Raw genomic sequence first — 20,001 nt, 5'->3', positions numbered from 1 at the left:
TCTTTGCGAGCGGAGAAACCGTGTCTTGTAATGTGTAACGGGATTCTAGTCCGCTGTCGCGCGTGAATAAGCAAATAGCGTGAGCGCTGAATTAACGTCAACGGCGCAAAGCGACGTGGCCGCATCGTGGAAACAGATCGAGCGCTAAAATCCCACAATAAAATGATATGACAAGCGACCGATGACATGATTGTACACCTAGACTAATTAGATTTGTTAGGAACAATTAATAATTTAGACGAATAAATTAGAAATAATCCGGAATAATTAACGCGACAACGAAGGTAGAGATTATTATTATTATATCTCGTAATCACAGCAGGGGCAACTGACCATTCAAATCTCAGATTTATTGAAACGTGACCGATCCATGACCCAAGTCCGAAAAATGTCTATTTATAATTACGTGTTTGCCCCTGCAGCTGCGCAACCGGTTTTTCCCTAATCACGCTAGTCTATGCAAATTATGTAAGTCGGTCGGCGAAGTTACTTATATCGGTAATAATTCGCGAACACCCACGCCGATAATTATTACACCAAAGGGTAAGAGTGCAGCTGTACTTAATTAATCAAACTGCATTATAAACTGACAGATTCAAAATGCATTACACGCATTGTCGCATTATTTCTTTGTTAAGTACGCGTTCTCCTGCGGAAATCGCACGTGGACGTGCTGGATGAGCGCAATTTTCACGCGTGATCCGCTGCCGGGTGAAAGCATACCGAGACGAGCGAGACGGGGATATCCGCGTGGGATAACCGCGCGAACCGCAGGAAAAGTATATTCGCTGTTTATTCAGTAGTTGAGATTTGCGTACGAGGAACGTGCTCACGATCGAGGCTGAAAAAGATTGCGGTATCAGCCGCCGCGTGTGCGCGGTATCTCCCTTTCAGCCTCGCATAAAACCGGTAGGGTTTTCCGTTTAAGGCGACCGGCACGGCGAGGCGGCGTGAAATTCATCACGGCGTTACGGCATCGCGAGGCCTGATTGCATGTATCATGTATCCGCGCGAAGATAAGGATCCGCGAAGATCCGTGAGTTGAGCGCTCGCGTTTATTCCGCGGCTAACTAACCGCATATTAGACAGGGCAGATTCGAAAGCGCGCGGAGAACGCTCGCCTTGTTGTGGAATCACCCGGCGATTCCGAGTCGAGAGGGAACAATCCGGTAAGCGAAAAAATTTCTATGGATGTGTAACGAGGCCGCGAACATCGTCCGGCGCAAGGATTGCTACGTAGTTGACGATAATCAGTAATAACTCCGGTCTCTGTATAAAGGAACATCATTTCAATGATGAGCAAAATTTCTAGAAGCAATAGCATTTTTATATTTCATATTTTATATCTCATATCTGATATCCAACGAATAAAATTTAAAACATTTAATAAATTATTATTTATTAAAATAATAATTTTATAAAATTAATTAAATTATTATTTTAGTAAAATTTTATTTTACTAAATTATTTTAGTAAGTTAGTATTTTAGTAAAATAAATTAATATTTCTAAGAAAATGTTTTAAATTTACGACACATAAAATGTATCCTAACATAAAATAACTTGGACACAAGCTGCCTCTTAGACATAAAACCCTTTGAGAATATAAGATGTCTTAGATATAAAACCCTCTTAGCGTAAGCAGGACGCTGTTAACGCTATCCCCTACACAGAGACTCCCGAAAATGAGTATCCGCCTCGTGATCACGCGGCAGATCGGCGCGCGGCGCGCGATAATGTAACAGCTAATTAATATTTATGAAAACGCGGCTTTACACTCCACTTTATGCGAAAGTGCCGCGCCTTAAGAATGCAAGAAGAGCGCGCGCTCGTTAATTTCGCGCGCGTGGAAGATGAAGGAAGCTGCGCGGCGCGCGCTTGCGCAGAGAAAGTCTCGCACGAGGCGCGAAGACACGTCCCGCGACATTCACGCGACTTCCATGATTCTCGTACGCCGATGTTCGGGAACGCCGTTCTCGTTCCCGGAGCTCGTACAAATCGCCGCCACTTTCCGCTCCGCGTGACGAGGAAACGTCGTGCTCTCGCCACGCCACGTCACTTTTGCCTCTCCCCGAGTATCGGGCACTTCCAGTCTGCCGAACAAATGTTCAATCGATTATCGGGCGAGCGTGGCCGCGCCATTGCAGCCTCGCCTGCATCGTCGAGTTTATCGAGTATCTGTCGAGTTCACGTCGCGGCAGATTTCTAAAAGCACGAGAGCTCCGCGAGTCTCGTTCCTCTCTCTCTTGCTCCCACTGTCTCCTTTCTTTTAACGGTCAATCCGCGCAAGGCTTCATTTTCAATTAAGGAATACGGCCAACCAAAATTTATGATTCACCATAAGCGCTGTCCTTCAAAATATGACGACAAAGTAGCGGCTCCTGTACACCGATGAAGCTTAAATCGAGGCTTAAATTGTCAAGTTACAAGTGACACAGGCTGGCACGGGCGATTTTGTAAAATTAAAATTTATAGCGTAGTTTGTTAGTAATCGACTCACTCAGAGGAATCAATTTACTGAACAATATGTTTCTAAAGCCGTTTGTCGCGCATTTCATGCGTCATTTATTTCTATCCTGAATTTCCGTATCGGAAATCGTAGCAGATTAACACGTGCGATAACGTAACGTAAAACTGCCGCAAACGTAGCCTATAATTAGAATAACGCAATTTTGCGCGCGCGATAAAAATTATGCATCGTGCGTTTCATCCGCGCGATAACATACATTGATAATTGAATTGTGTCACGTGCACAAACGAAGTTCGCACGATGCGAATTGCGGAATTGCCGCGCGTTGGAAATCCATCTTGAAGCGTTCTGACGAATACGGCGCTTTAATGTTGCGTTACTCTCCATGTGATCTGAATTTATAATACAAGCGCGGTATTTTCCTTAAACTTCATATTTTTTAATTATTTTTCTAGCAAACGTTGCGCAAGGCTCGCTTCGCGCAATCGGTTTGTATGATCTGATTGTGTTTCGGTTGGCAAACTAATAATTAGCGTCGCGTATCATTTTTAATTAGTGTATACGCGATACATGTGCTCTTCCTTTACTCGTTTTCGTCTCGTTTGGATCTTTCCCACATTCGAAATGGCGTCTCATGGGTCTCGTTAAATCACCGGCCGGATTCGCGCGCGATCAGCCCGAAAGAGCGAAAAGCCCCCCGCGCGCACTTCCTGAAAGTGAAACCTAATTAGCCCTCGTTCTCTGTGTAAAAGTTGACCGGCAAATACGTGTTTGTAAATTGCCCGATAACGAATTTTAGCAGCCGCATTTACTTCCTTATAATATTGTTACGGTTTGATGGCGGTGCATTTTTCGCGCGCGGTCTCGCACGTGGCTCAACCGGATTTATTCCATCCATCGACTCGCGTCTTTCACTTTTCCTATAAGCGTAACCCAAGTTTTTGTATCAATAACCAATAATTTTATCATCAAAGTACGTGCGAAAATTGTTGTTTTCTTGTATTACTGACAATATATATTCAATTATTACGTCAATATAAAATATAGATTGTATTAAAGATTAAACCATCGCAGAAAAATGTTGATCGAGATAATTAATCGATGCAAAAAATAGAAAAAAGTCCTATAAGGCAAAAGGCGAAAGAGAAACTTAATGTGTTCAAACGTACGTAAAATTGTAAAATTGATCTCGTTCATTTTTTCCTCGCATACAGGCGTGCGTTTGTCCGCGGGGTGTTTGCGAGATGAATGTTTGCGACTCTTATTTGCATCGACCAGAATTTCTCGCGCTGTTTCTGCCGTTGTTTTCTTTTCATGTTTATATTTTTATAATACGTGTATTGCGCCGGCGTAGCGGGCAATAAATATGCACTGCAACCTTCCAATTCTCGCAAACGACAGATATCGTTTCAGCGCACGGGCTTTTTGCGAGCAGTCCTTTGCTGCGTATTGCGTAACGTCAAAATAACGCAGTGGAGCTACATGGCGATTCTGAGCGATATCGTTTTTACCAGGATACTCGTTTCAAGCATGTCAATGTGAAAAGAACACTTGAAAGCGATCATTTGAAAGCCGGTATCACAAACGGATAATCCGTTACGCCCATTAGCTGAATATTTTCCTATAATTGCTTACTTATGCTCGAATTGCTCGCTAAAGATCAAAACTTTTCATGTTTAATGCGTAAAATGTTTTGATGTCTTTATTGTTTGTCACAAATTTTTTAACAAAATTTCAATTAACGAAAAATTCAGGAATAAAAGAATATAGCAGTTAAAACTATATATAAAAGTCTTGTCTCTCTCTTATGTAATCTCTTATTACCTTATCGCTTCGAATTATTACGCTCTTATCTCGAGCGTATGGTCAACATGAAATGTTCACGAGTGACTTTCGCGCCAAAACGCAGCGGGTATTTTAATTATACGGATGTATAATAACGTTATAACGTTATAATATCTAAATGATTTCCGCAATTATTTTAATAAGCGTGTGCGAGCTAATGGAGCGTAATGATCCACGCGCCACAGTGTGCGGAGACGCGTTTTGCACATCGACTCGCGAATTTTGCACAGTCGTTAAACCGGTAACTTTAGTGTAACATTAAGCGCTTATTTATGCATGTAAAAGCGCAAGTGCGCGTATACCGCAAAAGCATATATTTTTCCGCATGCGGTCTGCAATCTTCCTGCATACCACGAGCGATGATAATTTACGTTCTTTAGGCTTCCAAGTATTTCTTAATGTATACATATATATGTATGTTAAAGCATTATTATCTCGCGCTCGAGCCAATATTGTGCAAAAAATGAACGAGTTGGTTCATCGATGCTTATTAGGAAGTTAAGAGCTGCAAATGTGCAGCGATAAATATCTCTCCTTAAAAGGATATTCCAAAGGATATTACAATGGATGCAAAAACGATCGTTAAATTGTTATTAATTTAAGATGCGAACAATATACTTGCAGTATATTTAGTAATGTAAAAAACAAATAGTTTACCAAGGCGTTATTGTCAATTTTAAATTATGAATTCAAAAATAAAGAGTTACTATTTTAAACCTCTGCTGACACACACGGATATGCAAATATCTCAGTAAGTTCCAGACTAAGTTAATAAAACGAAACTTGCATTTATTCATTTTCATGAATAATACAATATTCACTAGTTATATTACACATGTTATATGACGTCATGTGTAAACATGAGATCTAAGAAGTGCAGGTTGCATCAGATTTTTCATGCTCTATCGATTGCATTCTTGCACGGACGTGCACGCAAGACATTGCGTGTACGTACGTCCACGCTGCGTGTGTGTTTGCACTTGACATAGATTTCAAACGGCATTATTGGATAATACATTTCTCAGCAACGTATAACAATGCAATGTTATTTACGTAATGTGATTGCTCGTATATAGATTGTCTCTCTTTCTCAGTTTTCATTTACGATAATTTGAGGAGCGGACCGTTAGAAATAGCAACCTAAATCAAGAAATGTTGCCTCGATGATTCGATCATTATAATCGACTGCCACGAGCACGAAGATATCGTCGAGAATAATCCGCAATAATGTTGCAATAATAATCATCAAAATAATGCGCGCATTTCGCAAGCATCTAACGAGATCCTGCGAAATATCAAATAAAACGCCCGGTAAAATCACATGTAAGATGATAGCGAAAAAGCTGGAATACGCAAAATAGGGAGAAGGAGAATTCGTTCCGAGAGTCTTTCTCGCGTGTCGTTCCGCGGCATTATTCCGCGTTATTGTTGGAGTTGCAACAATAAACTGGCAGAGCAACGTGCTCGTTTCACAAGGGGGTTTCAACGTAAGTTGAGAGAAATGTAAGAGGACGCGCAGAGGGGAACGCGGAGTAAACTTACAAGGAGAACGACGGACTTGTCTGTAACTGCTCGCGCTTAAGGCAGTATAAATTTGGAAGTCGTCGAGAGAAGAACGTTAAATTTATATCAGAACTTTTTTAATAAAGATGAAGTACCGCTCGAAATGAGAAATTCGCGTGGACGCTTATATCCGTAAATTACGTATGATTAAACATCTCATAAACCTTTCGTTTATTTGACATGAAATCGCGTGATTATCAAGATGCATATAATTTTAAGAAAATATCAGATAATGTTGCACATAATTCTGGGAAAGTATAAAATAGAGCTATTTTTCAAAAAAAACAATTTTATCTTGCAAATATTTTAAATATATATTTAGTGTGATTAATCGCCATCTAGATGCCGGATTACTTAGTTAATGATCTAACATAATATAGTTAAACAAAAAATATTATGAGAAGATAGAACGACATAAATCTTGAGAATCTCAAATGGAATAATTAGCTTTCCACTGCAATATATACAAAACATCAGGCACTTAATGTATCCCTAAGTCATCAAGAAAATGACTCGCAAATTTTCACTCATCTTTGCGCTGGCAGGAATATAATGCGTTTAATTTGGCGCATTACATACTAACAGCAATAACAAGCATGTTTGTGCTTGTATTAGAGGATAGAAAATAATCGCGTCGAGCGCGATTCAATGAAAGAGAAAACAGCGCTTTAAAGCACACCGTCACGCAACGTAAAGAGGAAACGTCAGCTAGGCGCGCAGCTTGGTAGTCGTTAGCATCAGGGTAATCAATCTTCTAAAGAGACTGTAAAAATGATTACGCGCGTGACTTCGTAATAGCTGACGAGAGGGATTAGTGGTGCAGCAGTGCCATTACGCCTGGAACGCAAATATGTACGCTTTCTGCGCGCGTGCAGAATTAATAAGGAATCGACGAAAGTCAGAAATGCGACTTCTGTTTAATACATGTGTCAACGCAATGCGTTATCTTCGAGTAATTTACAAGCCGACATAAGCAAGCCGCAATTTGCAATAAATAATCAAATAACGGCCTGGTCGGACTCGTTCTCGCTTCAAGAATCGATATCGATTGACCACGCGGTGCGCATTATTATTTTATTATATAATGGAATTGATCAGGCAGACCAGGAACATGTTGCGAACCTATATGACTACTAGAGCGTGCAAGCTGGCGAAACAAATGTTGTTCCGCGTCCACTTGATGCAAAGAAACTGTGTAGTTGGTCGCTACCTACGCTCTCTTGCATTGTATTGGAAAACAAAAGATGAAAGACGGATACATGTGTACGCCAACCGACAATTAATCTGATTTTGATTAATGAAATATCGATGATATATGATAGAGATGATAGTGATAAAAAACAAATGACAATTATCTCCAATGCGACTCGTTCAGAACGAGGTAAGAATGCATCCTTGTACCGCTTGAAACTCGACCAACTTGGACCCAATTGGAGGCTAAATGTTGCAGAAAAGTAGTGCGGTGATATCAGCTTGTTAATTATAAGAGCAGGCAGTGAGGGACACAGGAAATGATTCTCATATACATTAATATAATTAAACAGATTTAAAAAAGATATACGAGCTAATCCAAGCACAGAATTACTTATTACTCATAGAATGCATTGAGTCCTTAAGTAATCCGTGTCACATCTAGATGACGATACAAATATTGTAACGACTCAAATATAAAAATTATTTTTGAGGAAAATTATCTAAAGTCGCGTATAACATAAATGTAATAATAACATGAGTATAATATTTTTTTCATTTAATTTAAGAAATATAATATCTCGCAATATGGATGATATTTTCAAACATATATGCAATCTCTGCAATTGAACAAAACGAGAGAAATTTACGCAATGTAATTCGCGATATCCGTTTTTCGTCAGAGATAATTCGCAGTCTCTCCCACGCGCGATTGTCCCACGTTTTTGCACGCCACGAGACAAAAAGTTGATCGAGTGTGATGACAAGAATCACGTAGATCCAATACGAAGCCGCGAGCAGCATTTTGCAAGCGCGCTGCCGGCACATCACGAATGAAACGGCGAAAAGCACGTCGAAGTGTCGAAACTACACCATGCTCGGCTCTGAAAGCCTGCCAAGACTTTGGACACTGATCTTGGAATGTCGATAATTCTGCCGCGACGTTCTCTCGCTGACTGCCAGCTTTCAAACTATTATCGAGACTTGGAAACGATCAAGATAATAAATGACTAAAAACGAAATAATCAACGCGCGAAATTATATTCTATAACACATTTGCAATGTGCATCGAAGTATAATAGTACTTCGATTAAATCGATTTATCATGATTAATAAGAATAAATCATGAGGTGAAATTAAATTCAATTGGTTGATCGGTATCTCGTACTTGTGAAAATAATTTCAAATAATCTATTAAATCTTCATAGTTGATTGATTCGAATTCGAATAGTGTTTGGAATATGAAATTTTTATTCTACGGCTGAAAGAATTAATTTAATTTATGTGAGAAGATTAAAATCTGAGTCTGAATATGAGTTTAGACCAGAACCCGTGAGTGAAAGTGCGCTTGTACAGTGCTTACCATCAAGACAAGGTATTGATCCATGCGAAGACTAGCAAGGCATCTACCTGTTCACCAACAGGTGACACTTGTTGTACAAGCCGTTAATTGTACGACTACATGAACATTTTAATTCCGTTGTTCAATAATAAGTACATAATGAGCGCAATAATATCCGATTAAATTACGTATTGTTTAACCATTCATGTAGAATTCCAATATTCTATTCTGTAATGAACGTAATTATCCACAAACGGTTCGAATTATTAATTCGAAATTTATTAATTATGTAACATAATAAATTAAATTTTAGTTTCTAATTTAAATTAAAGCGAGAATACATTGCACGAAGATTTCATTCAATTATTACACCTAATATATCGACATTTATTATATCGTCAGTATTTTATCGACAGTTATTATATTGACATTTACTTATTTCCTCTCAAAATAAATTTTAGTAAAAAGGCAGTTTGCAATAGACATCAAAAGAATATTACATGTATATTTCTCATTTTAATTAATATTATTGACTGTCGCTTGAAGAAAGTATTAAGTAAGTTTTAATCTAGAATTTAATAACCATGATATATTCATTGTGTATATGCAACCCTTCGCGCAAAGCCAATACGTCAGGAAGAAGTCCGTGGTTTATTAACGGAGAAGACCACTAGCTATAAAGACCACACAGTCAGCAGATCGACGACATGAAATCACGTTAGCAGGTAAAACAAGGAAGCCTATCTCGAGTTAGGCAACTAGTTCGAGGGTGCGGTGGTCTTAAGTCCTTGACAGGATTACCGTAATTTTAGAAAATTTCTACGTGGCGAGAGCTCCTAGCCTAATTACATCGTTCACGTCGTTGTGCTCGAACCCTTTGCTATCGTCTGCGACTTTGTGCATCATTACACTGCAAACGAGCTCGCATTAAGCCGTTGCTTACGCGAGCAAAGTGCGAATGTGTGCGAGTTAAATTAAACTATACATTTTTTTAAGTGTCGAGTACTAATGGTAATTCATTAGGAAAAAACTGTCAACTGTTAACATAACAGCTAATAACTATCGAAGATTGTTGCATAATAAGCATTCTTCAGACTTCTCGAATAAAACCGAAGTGATTCACGTAACTATCTCAATACACTTCTCTAATGCAATGTTAATTCCATCTGATATTTTTAATGTCTCTGCGTATCTTGGTTATCTTGAGCTACTACTTAAATTTAGACGATCCACTTATTGGAGGAAAGCCGAAATTGCTTATTACACAATCCAACACCTAACGCAACCAATAAAATATCGCAAACACGCTCGTAGAAGCTCGTAGAAGCGTCTGCTCCAATATCGGGGGAACCCCATACGGATTTATCCCGATGAGAAATCTTTTCGAAAGCGAAAGCGCGTATCAATATTCAGGGAGAGACGCGAGCTGCGTACCGGTGTGTCACGAGACGACAATGTTACGTAGTTTACTTTATATTTCGCGGAGTCATCCATCCAGCCTCCCCAGCGCGGATGTAAGATCTTTATCGTGTCTATTCAGAACTAGCTTTCACCCCGCGAAGCTGCGAAAATAGAGATTTGCCTCTTTTCTCGTCGCGGTTCCTTCTCCATATCCTTCCTTCCCTCCCTCCCGTCCCCGCCGATTCTCGCAGGAGATCGAGTATTTGCTGGGAATAGACGGCACGCAAATCCCATGACGGAAAACTTCAAAGAGAGGCCGTTCGATGACATCGATCCGACGATGATGTCCTCGTGCTATCCGAAATTCGTATCGCGGATGAAAACTCTTCGGGTCTGACGTCACGCGAACAGCAAATATCGACGTTAAGAGTAATTTACTGAGCAGTGTTTACCGCGCTCACGAAGGCCACCAGGGAGACGTTAACAAACGGCGAATAACGCAAATAAACGGTATCGTTGGGATCGCAATTTCCTGCCATGAATTAAATATCGCACGTCTATCGGAATGCGCATAATGCGAAATATTAAATTACTGATTGAAGTGGTATAAATCAGTCATAAAAACATATACATATATTTACACTTTAGGAGATGCACGATACTCAATTAACTGACAAAAGAATATCATGGATCTAAAAAGATATGTAATATTGCGATTGCCTTTCGCTGTAAAAGCCAACTAGTGTACCGGTTATTTACACTCGGGACAATTTATTTATTATATATTTTATATAAAATATTTGAAATGTGTCAACATGCAGCTCTATCATTGAAAATCAGTGCGATTTAAAAACTACTGCGTGCATTATTTGCTACTCTACAAGCGAAACAATTCAGCACTCCCTCACCAACGCGCGATGAAATCCCACGCAGTCCATCCTAGTCCATCATAATCCATCGATGAAAATGACCGGCTGGAACTCTTTCCTTTGTGGTCCTCCCTCATGCACTGCACTTTACTTAGTCTTTACTTTGCACTTACACTCGCGACGCGATATTGTTGAACAAATATTGTACGTCGGAACAAATTCACTTCACTACACTATCGACGACGGTCACTGGCGGCGTGCAATGGTCCCACGATGAACTGCTCCATATAATAATGGCGAAGCTTATTTCCGCAAAACATAGCGGACATTGCTCCGCACTATATTTGCGCAGTCTGTTCCGCAATATACTTGCAAAGATAGCATCGCGAAGATTGTTTGCACGATATATATATATATATATATATAGATTTAATTTCAAATGACTTTACTTTGATTAAATTTAACAGCGTTTCATGTTTCTCTATTCAAAATTAAAATTTATGACGTTATCGCGAAATCTAATATGTATCGAACCAACCAATATAATGCACGAGATAGCGAAAAATTAAATAATGAAATTGTGATTACAAAATCTTTTAAAGAACACGAATAAAATACTTAATATTTTTTATCCCGATTTTTCTTTCATTGCCTACTTTTAACCATGTCTCTAACCGCGCCGCGAACAAAATGCATAATCAATTAAATCGATGAATAACTAAATACCGCAGTAATTAATGTAATGCGAGAAAGTATTTAGAAAATTTACATGGGGCCCTATCCGGCGTAACTGCTGCGCCGAATTTCAATACCATCTCATTCGATGGTATTTGGACAATTATGCATGTCCATGACGAAATATTAAATTAATGATTGAAGTGGTATAAATCAGTCGTAAAAACATATACATATATTTACACTTTAGGAGATGCACGATACTCAATTAACTGACAAAAGAATATTTTGGATCTAAAAGGATATGTAATTTGTCCATTAAAACTTATAGAGATGAAACAAAAAGATTTATGCCAGTCTTCGATCAATAATTCGTATGCATGCACAATTCTACGTATAATAAAACAGCATCTACTTCTATTCCTTACAACAAATCGCACCGATTATTTCGAAAATATATCCATCACCATAGGAAATATTTTTACTTATCACTCACTCACCGATCAGCCGCGATTCAGGATCGGCCGCCTCCTGCTACTCACTTCTGACACAAAAATGATGAAAAATCGATTACATTTCAGATTTCTAATTTCAGATTTGCGATGCGATTAACTTCTTATGAAATTTTAATGCCAAGTTAATTGTGTTTAGCCAAATTTATACTTGGTTTTGTAATTTATTTATATCTATACCGAATTCAATTTATTATATTTTAATATTCAAGTAATAATAGCTCATGGACAAGAATACTTGCGTTATTGCTTTCAAAAGCTAATGTGGAAATGCGGGTTTGCTCAATGTAGCACTCAGGTTATTGATATTTGTTCGGTCGTGCCGGCAATTTCAAGGATAGACGTAGGAATTTATAATTTTGATTTATATAATGAAATTTTTATTAAACTTTATAATCGTAGTTATCTAGTATTGACAATTGTATGTATATATTTATATGTTTTATCGATATAACTTTTATCATATACAATTTTCATTAAAAATTATAATTTATCCGATATATTTGTCCGAAACGATACAAAACTGAGCTCATCACGCTCGAGTGCATATATGCTGGCATTTGTTTTAATGTAAAATATTTGTGTCAATTCAATGAATAAATATAATGTTTCTCGACGGCGGAGGAATCAAAAAGATTTCTGGACTTACCTTCGAGCCGAACCTGCTCGACTTTTTGTTAGACCGAATCCTTCCTTTTGGCGCGAAGTTGCTGCAATTTCCGCTAGATCTAGAAACAACACTAAATCTATTATATTATTTATATTATATTTCAGTGCAGTTATTAGATTAATATAATACTACAATCTATCCTTACATTCATGCACGCAAATAACACGCGATACTATGCAGGTGTAACTGCGAAAGCTTTTCGAAGCGTTTGTGGTCCGAATGGAGGTTAGCAACGCGAGCGCGTATTCTCGAACTCATATCGTCGCAATATCTAACAAAATCAGTGGGCGCAACGTCACAACAGATTCACGCGAATGCAAGTCTGCTTCTAATAATTAAACTACGAGGTTCTAGCGTGTTAAAAAATGTCAAAATTTGAACGCAAAGTGCACAGTGCGATACGTAAGTCGCGCGGAACGCAGTGGAGTTGCCGCGGATCACGAGTGATTAGAGATCGCATCGCGTATTAATTGAATTTTATCTTTTAATAATGCGAGATTATCGGAATCTTAAGAAATTTCATAATAAGAAACATACTTTGATAAATTCCTATGGAGTTGTATTTGTCCCGATCTTTTGGACTTTTAAGATTATAAATAAAATATTATAAAAATGAATTACACATCGATAAATATAATGTTTCTCGACGGCGGAGGAGTCAAAAAGATTTCTGGACCTACCTTCGAGCCGATCCTGCTTGATTTAGACCTTCGTTTCGGCGCGAATTTGCTGCAATCTCCGCTAGATCTAGAAACAATAATAATTCTATTATATTATTTATATTATATTTCAGTGCAGTTATTAAATTAATATAATACTACAATCTATCCTTACATTCATGCACGCGCGTAACACGCGATACTATGCAGGTATAATTGCGAGAGCTTTCCGAAGCGTCGTGGTCCGAATGGAGGTTAGAAACGCGAGCGCGTATTCGCGAACTCATGTCGTCGCAATATCTGACAAAATCAGTGCGCTCAATGTCACAACGGCTTCACGAGATTCACGCGAATGCAATTCTGCTTCTAATAATTAAACTACGAGGTTCAACGTGTTATAAAATGTCATAAAATTTGATTGCAAAGTGCACAGTGCGATACGTAAGTCGCGCGGAACGCAGTGAAGTTGCCGCGGATCACGAGTGATTAGAGATCGCATCGTGTAATAATTAATTTTTATATTTTAACGTAATTTTATTGTTTTATCTTTTAAGAATTCGAGATTGTCGGAATCTTAAGAAATTTCATTTTAATTTCGGCAGTAATACTCCGGAAATCTCACTCGCTTCCTGCTTACTCTCTCGCGGAATGTAATGTCGGCTGAAACGTGCGCACTCATATCGCGCGAGTGATGCAAATGTTTCGCGGCGCTTTACGATTCGTGCAATGAAGCCATATATAAACGGACTACTTCGCAGATTGAATAGCAAAATACTTGTTGCCGTTGTTTCAGCAGCGAAATGAAATTTCGTATACAATCTGGCTTAATTGAATATTCAGAGAGCCAACTCGTTTAAAGAAGCACGAATATGTGGACGAGCTATCGCGATGCGTAAAAAGCCCTTTTAGGAACGGAAGGAACATGCGACCTAAAAGTCAGTCCAGGCTCTTGAATCGCGTTTCCTGTTTATCATTAGTATATTAACAAAATCTCATCTCATTGATTGAATATTAAAACTTGTTATGCACGCGCGCGATTTGTTTTCTCCAGAAAAATTTAATTTCTTGTTGCCCAGAAAATTCTTTTAATACTTTTAATTACGTTAAATCAAACACGTTGGAAAAGCGTTCGAAAACCAACTCTTGTTTCCTCTGTAAATTTCTGTTAAATTATAAATTAACTTTTGAACGCGTACATAATAATTATCCATTCATTGTCGTAAAAGTAAACATGCAACATTTGCGCGGCAGCTACGCGTCGTTTGAGCGAGACAAATGCATTTAAAAAAAAATCGAATCAGAAAACAAGATAACATGTATGATCGATTTATATTTTCGAGCGTACTTTTCGCTAAAAATTGCTTCGTCGTAATCCAACGTGTTGTAAAGTGGAAACACGGGTATTTATCCGTCAGATATTTCGCGCAAAAGGAACCCCTCCGAGGGCGAAAGCCCGCGGGATTCCGTGTGCGGCGTAAAAAAACTTATTCGCAACTCGCCCGACAAGGCACTCGTAAAATAGTCGTTTTCGTACAGCGCCTTAACGTGAATTTTTTCGCGAGGATATAGGGGTACCTGGCATTTGCATCCAACCTCGCTGCGCTACGTTACATTTCGTACGTAAAAATAATTCTCTTGTGTTTGCGTTACTCCGCTCGCTCGTGCGCGCGCGGGTGGAAGAAGAATTCTATGCGTTTCTGCTCGGCGATAAATTATATTCCACAGCTGCATAAAGCTGATTCCTTGCAACACTTGCGCCCCGGTGCGTGCTACTTGCTTTATGAAAATTTCTTTCGTCGCTCGCGCACGGGCAATCGATAGGAAACAGCACGGTATTGCAATATTTCTCCTTCCGGATCCTACATGTATGAGTGAGGAAAATACGAAAACGTTTTCTTGTGATTCAAATGGCAAAACTAAAGCCGAAAATCAAATATCTAAAATTGTAACCGAAGAGGGGTCTTTCGTTTATTTTTAACATCTCTAGCTGCATCAGACACTGTCGGAGTATTGTTATGGAACAGAATCGCTGCCATGTTCTGGCTATATATCAAGCCCACTAATTTACGGTTGGCACGGGAGCACTCTCTTCTTCCTTCTCTTCCCGCGTCATGCCAATGTTACATCGATCGAGGGAAAAAAATTTACGATGGCAATTAGTACGGCAATGTCTTGCAAGCAGTTAGCCGATTTTTATTAGCTATTATCGTTGCTTCTCTCCCGTGGTTGGTTCTCATCCGGCAACGTGGCCGCGTGATGCGCCCCTATCATGTCGCGGCTGAATTTTTACTGCCACCCCCTGTCCACGTATTACGTCTTTTGCTTTTACGACGGCGTACATGCGGTGGTAGCAACAGTAACGGCGGAACGCACATCCACTGCGTGGTTCCACGCGAAAAAAGGGGCTGATCTGTGGTGACGCACAGGGGCGAAACAATTAGTCGTAAATGTTGCTGAAACATCGTATTACGGGGGCGGAGGGTGGAGATGGTGTGCCGGCGGCTTTTATCGCTGATGCATCGTTTCGCCTTGATGGAGGCGCGCCGCGCGCGGCCACTCTCGTTTCGCGCAAGAAAGGAAATTACGACTGCCGCGAAACGAACACATGACCGGAAGCCGCACACGTGGTTGCAAAGGCTATCTTATGGGGTAACAATTTTCTTAGACTACTAATATGTATACAGGGTGTCTGACATAAGGCGAAAAACCTCTCGCCCACAGGTAGATCTCGTCAAACTGAATTAAAAAGTCCTGTACCATTTTGCAAACAACCACGTAACATTTCGAGTAATTAAGTAAAGAAAGTTCGCTAATTCAGCGGACGCGAGGGAAGAAAGAATGAATAACGTAAAAAACGCGCGCGCGATGCGAGCGCTGGCGTATTTCTTTAGAAGAACGCGATAGCAGCGAGTATCGGGTTACAGCGGCAGGCGAGACGACGCGTGGACAATAATTTCTCAGCGTCTCATTCAAGCGCTCAAGTTGCCGAGAAAGTGTTGTCGTATTTCTTAGAAGCGTCGCCTCGCCTGCCGCTGCCTTTCTTATACATCACAAAAAGTCGTCTCGCCTGCTGCTGTAATCCGATACTCGCTGCTATCTCGTCGCGCGTTTTTTACGTTATTCATTCATTCTTCCCTCGCATCCGCTGAATTAGCGAACTTTCTTTATTTAATTACTCGATATTTTACGTGTTGTTTGCAAAATGGTACAGGACTTTTTAATTCAATTTGACGAGATCTACCCTGTGGGCGAGAGGTTTTTCGCCTTATGCCAGATACCCTGTATATTAATTTATTTTGCAAACTTCGTAGGAAAAAATCAATCTTCTCCTATCCATCATAACGAATTTTTCCTCGTTTCTTCGTAGCTTTATCATCCAGGTAATGGCCGTGACCGCAGCCAAATAACGAGGAGAGGGTGCAAGATGCAAAAATAATTCCTCTCCAGACAGTCGTTACGTCGTTGTCGTTAACCCATTAACGCATCGATCAAAGCCGAACAAAGAGCGATGTCGACGACGAGCTGCCGCGAGTTTGCGGAGCGGCCAATTTTTATCTCTCCGCGTCTCTCTTCTCCTTTCTTTTTTATTATTCGGCCTAGGGGGAGATGGAAAGAGAGAAAGCATGCCCGCGGAAACAAAGAACTGCCGTAAAACCCGCCGTAAAGGTGCTGTAGATAAAACGCTGTTGCAGCTGCTGTATTTCTGGCTTATATACACGGCACTGCGGGAATAAAGAACTTCGTTGCCGCTGAACTCGCTGTCGAGTGCAGTAATATCTATAAAAACGGAGAAGAAGAAGAAGAAGCCGAGACACTTGCTGCAAATCTCTCTGGCAGTCTTCGACTCGCGTAATTTCGATCGCAATTTCGATATCTCGGCAGACTCGATTTTACGGAATGTGTATTTCCCCAACCAACACATGTAAATTAAATATATTTTTTATTTCATTTTTCAAACATAAATTTTTCAGAACGTTCTAAGTCTCTAATGATATCAGAAAATAAAACAATATTTTAACCATTTGTTAAAATCACTGCACTGCAGTTCAGAAGCAAGTTGTTCCTCAACTCGGAATTGATCCGTTACGCATACAACAATAAAGCAGAATCTCTCCTCATATTTCCTTCGTACTTTACGTCTGCGCATAAATCACAGGTGGGTGGATCTCATTGGACGTACGTGATGTATGTAGATCATATCTTCCGCGCGCGAAATCCAGATTCGAGAGTGTCCACGATGGCTCGTATTACCGAAGATACAATATTAATAACTTGTTCTTCCCCGGGATGTGTTCCCTTCCGCCCACTCTTCCTCGACGAGGATGTTATTATTGTTTGTCGACGCGGGGAGTCCCGATACCACGAAGGGTGCAGCAGGGAGGAGGGACATTTCCCTAGGAAGTCGGCGGGAGCAATTACTCTCGCAGTTTTCCCGCCGCCGCGGCTGGCATGGACGGTGACGCGATTTACGGTTTCGTAAGGCAATGTAATAACCCATCTAAGCCTCCTCCCGGAGGTCCTAATCCCGAGTTACGAGGACCCGGGAACGATTTAGTCAATCGTAGCGCCATAACGATATCGTAATATCGCGCGCCGCCACCGACGAGCTGCGCCGCCCGAGAGATACGGCGTTAAGCTAATAATAAATGAGTTTGTTGCTCAGAGAACCGCCTCACGTAATCGCTTTTGTCCGTTTATTCCGTTGTAGCGATGAGTTAAGGGCCCTGCCTCTGCGAGGGAAACGCAGGAAACGCAGATGCGCGCGGCTGTACCGCGTAAGACCGAGATCTTGGCTGCTTAAACTGTGGTATTAAATGTACAAAGTCGTGCACGAAAATATCAAGATTTGCTTCCACTATCTCCGTTATAAAAGAGATTCTCGGAGATTTCGGTGAAGATGAATAAATAATGTCTCTTATAGAATTAATATAATTATACTTAATATAATATAATTTGAGGACAAAAAAACTTAGAGATCGAAAAGAAAGCCCCCATACTTTCCATTACGATCCTTATAAGACACGCCATAAAAATAATTATCGCTTGTCGCGCGCGGCAGAGTAAGGAACTCTCTCGTTCGCGTTGCCGTCGTTAACGTCAACCCCCGAAGCGGGCGCGGCGTAAGGGCGCGCGGACTGCCGTAAAAACGGCCGGAAACGGGGCGAGGATGTCGTTCGGAACGTTTCATTTCGTTGCGCGGGAGATTAACGATTCGGAAAGATAATTCATTCGTTCGACGCAGAAAACGTTCCGTTTCGTCTCGCCCGAAATGAGCTGATATCAATTCGCCTGCACCCCCGCATGCCTTCGCCCTTTCCTCCTTTTTTTCTTCATTTCTGTCTCTCTCTCTCTCTCTCTCTCTCTCTTTCTATAGTCCTTCTGACTCTGAAAGAGGAAGTAGAACGAGGAAGCGCAATGGAGAGGAAGAAAGAGAGGGAGGGAGGCTCGGGGTGAAACGGGTGTACCGAGCAAACGACGGCATCGAACACGGGAAAAAAAGGAGAGCAAACTTAATTCGCGAGACAAATGGCGGCGTGGATTTACGACTGAAATTCTCCCGAAATCCTAGGTGAGGGATCCCGGAAGTAATCCCGGCGCGCCCGATCAATGGCGTCGATTGTAACGACAGGTAAGTTAGGTCCGACGCTGCCGCGCATCGATCTGCAACGGGGTCATTTGTATTTACGCGGGCCTGACGAATAGCGAGTGACCACATGCACGTATAGAAGGGTACTAACGACTTTGCGACGTAGGTATGGTCCACGTAGGGCTCTAATGCGAAAAATAGTGCAAAAAATCCCCCCCCCCCCCGATTCAATTTCGCGTAACAAGGGAGAGAATCCGTACAGTTATTTTACATAACTATAATTTATTTCCCCTCGCGTGCATACATGCTACTTGCTTTTTACGCCTTTATGCTCGCGTGGTTATCGTGGATTTACAGGGATGATGCTTCCACATCGATTTTTCGAAGCCGTAACGTCGAATCAGGGAAACACTCAAATCATATCCATATTCTTTCTCTCCGCGTCGCGGAGAGATCGAGCGCGCCGCGCGTCTCGAAAGCAATTCCAGCTGTCCTAATGGTATGTATTATTCACATCGATGAACCGAATCGAATCGAAATTCGAGGTCCACCTACGGGCATCATTCCTGCCTGGCCCAGCCCCGATCGCCCTGATATCCGGCGGAGTTGTAAAAAATTCTCACTCCACCTCGCGCCCGCACGCGCCATGGAAGAACTTTTATCGCATCGAAACGCAATTTCCCGCATATCGTATCGCATGCGTACATCGACGTCGATACTTATCATAAACCACAATCGCGATCCATCCCCCCAATCCCCAATCTGTCCGAGCGAATTTTTTCAGCATGGAAAATCTGTACGGAATGTAAAAACACGATTGGCTCCAACGAAAACCGCATTCCACGAAGATCCGATCATTCCAGGATCTTCTTACATGTATCTTTAATTTCAGTAGAAGGCCAGAGAGAGAGAGAGAGAGAAAATTTTGTCCCGTCACCCCCGACGAACGCAACGTAATTCTGTCTCGATGAATATTTCAAGCTTCAAGCGGAACTTCCGAGCGGACCGGCACGGTTCCGACAGCAACGAGTCAGTCGGAGAGACGTTGAGAGAGAGGATGTCGAGATATCGGCGCGAGTCGCGCCGTAATAATTCCCGGTGATGGCGGGCAGGGAAGAGGAAGGGTGGAGGAAGAGAGGGAGGTGGAGGAGAGACCGTGCATCGACTCGGCACGGTGGGCCCACCGGCGCGAAGCGCGAGAGAGCGGCGCAGACTTTG

The sequence above is a fragment of the Ooceraea biroi genome, chromosome 9 (genome assembly GCF_003672135.1).
Source record: "Ooceraea biroi isolate clonal line C1 chromosome 9, Obir_v5.4, whole genome shotgun sequence".
Taxonomy (NCBI): domain Eukaryota; kingdom Metazoa; phylum Arthropoda; class Insecta; order Hymenoptera; family Formicidae; genus Ooceraea; species Ooceraea biroi.
The sequence above is the reverse complement of the archived record's forward strand: the minus strand, read 5'-3'. Positions refer to the sequence as shown.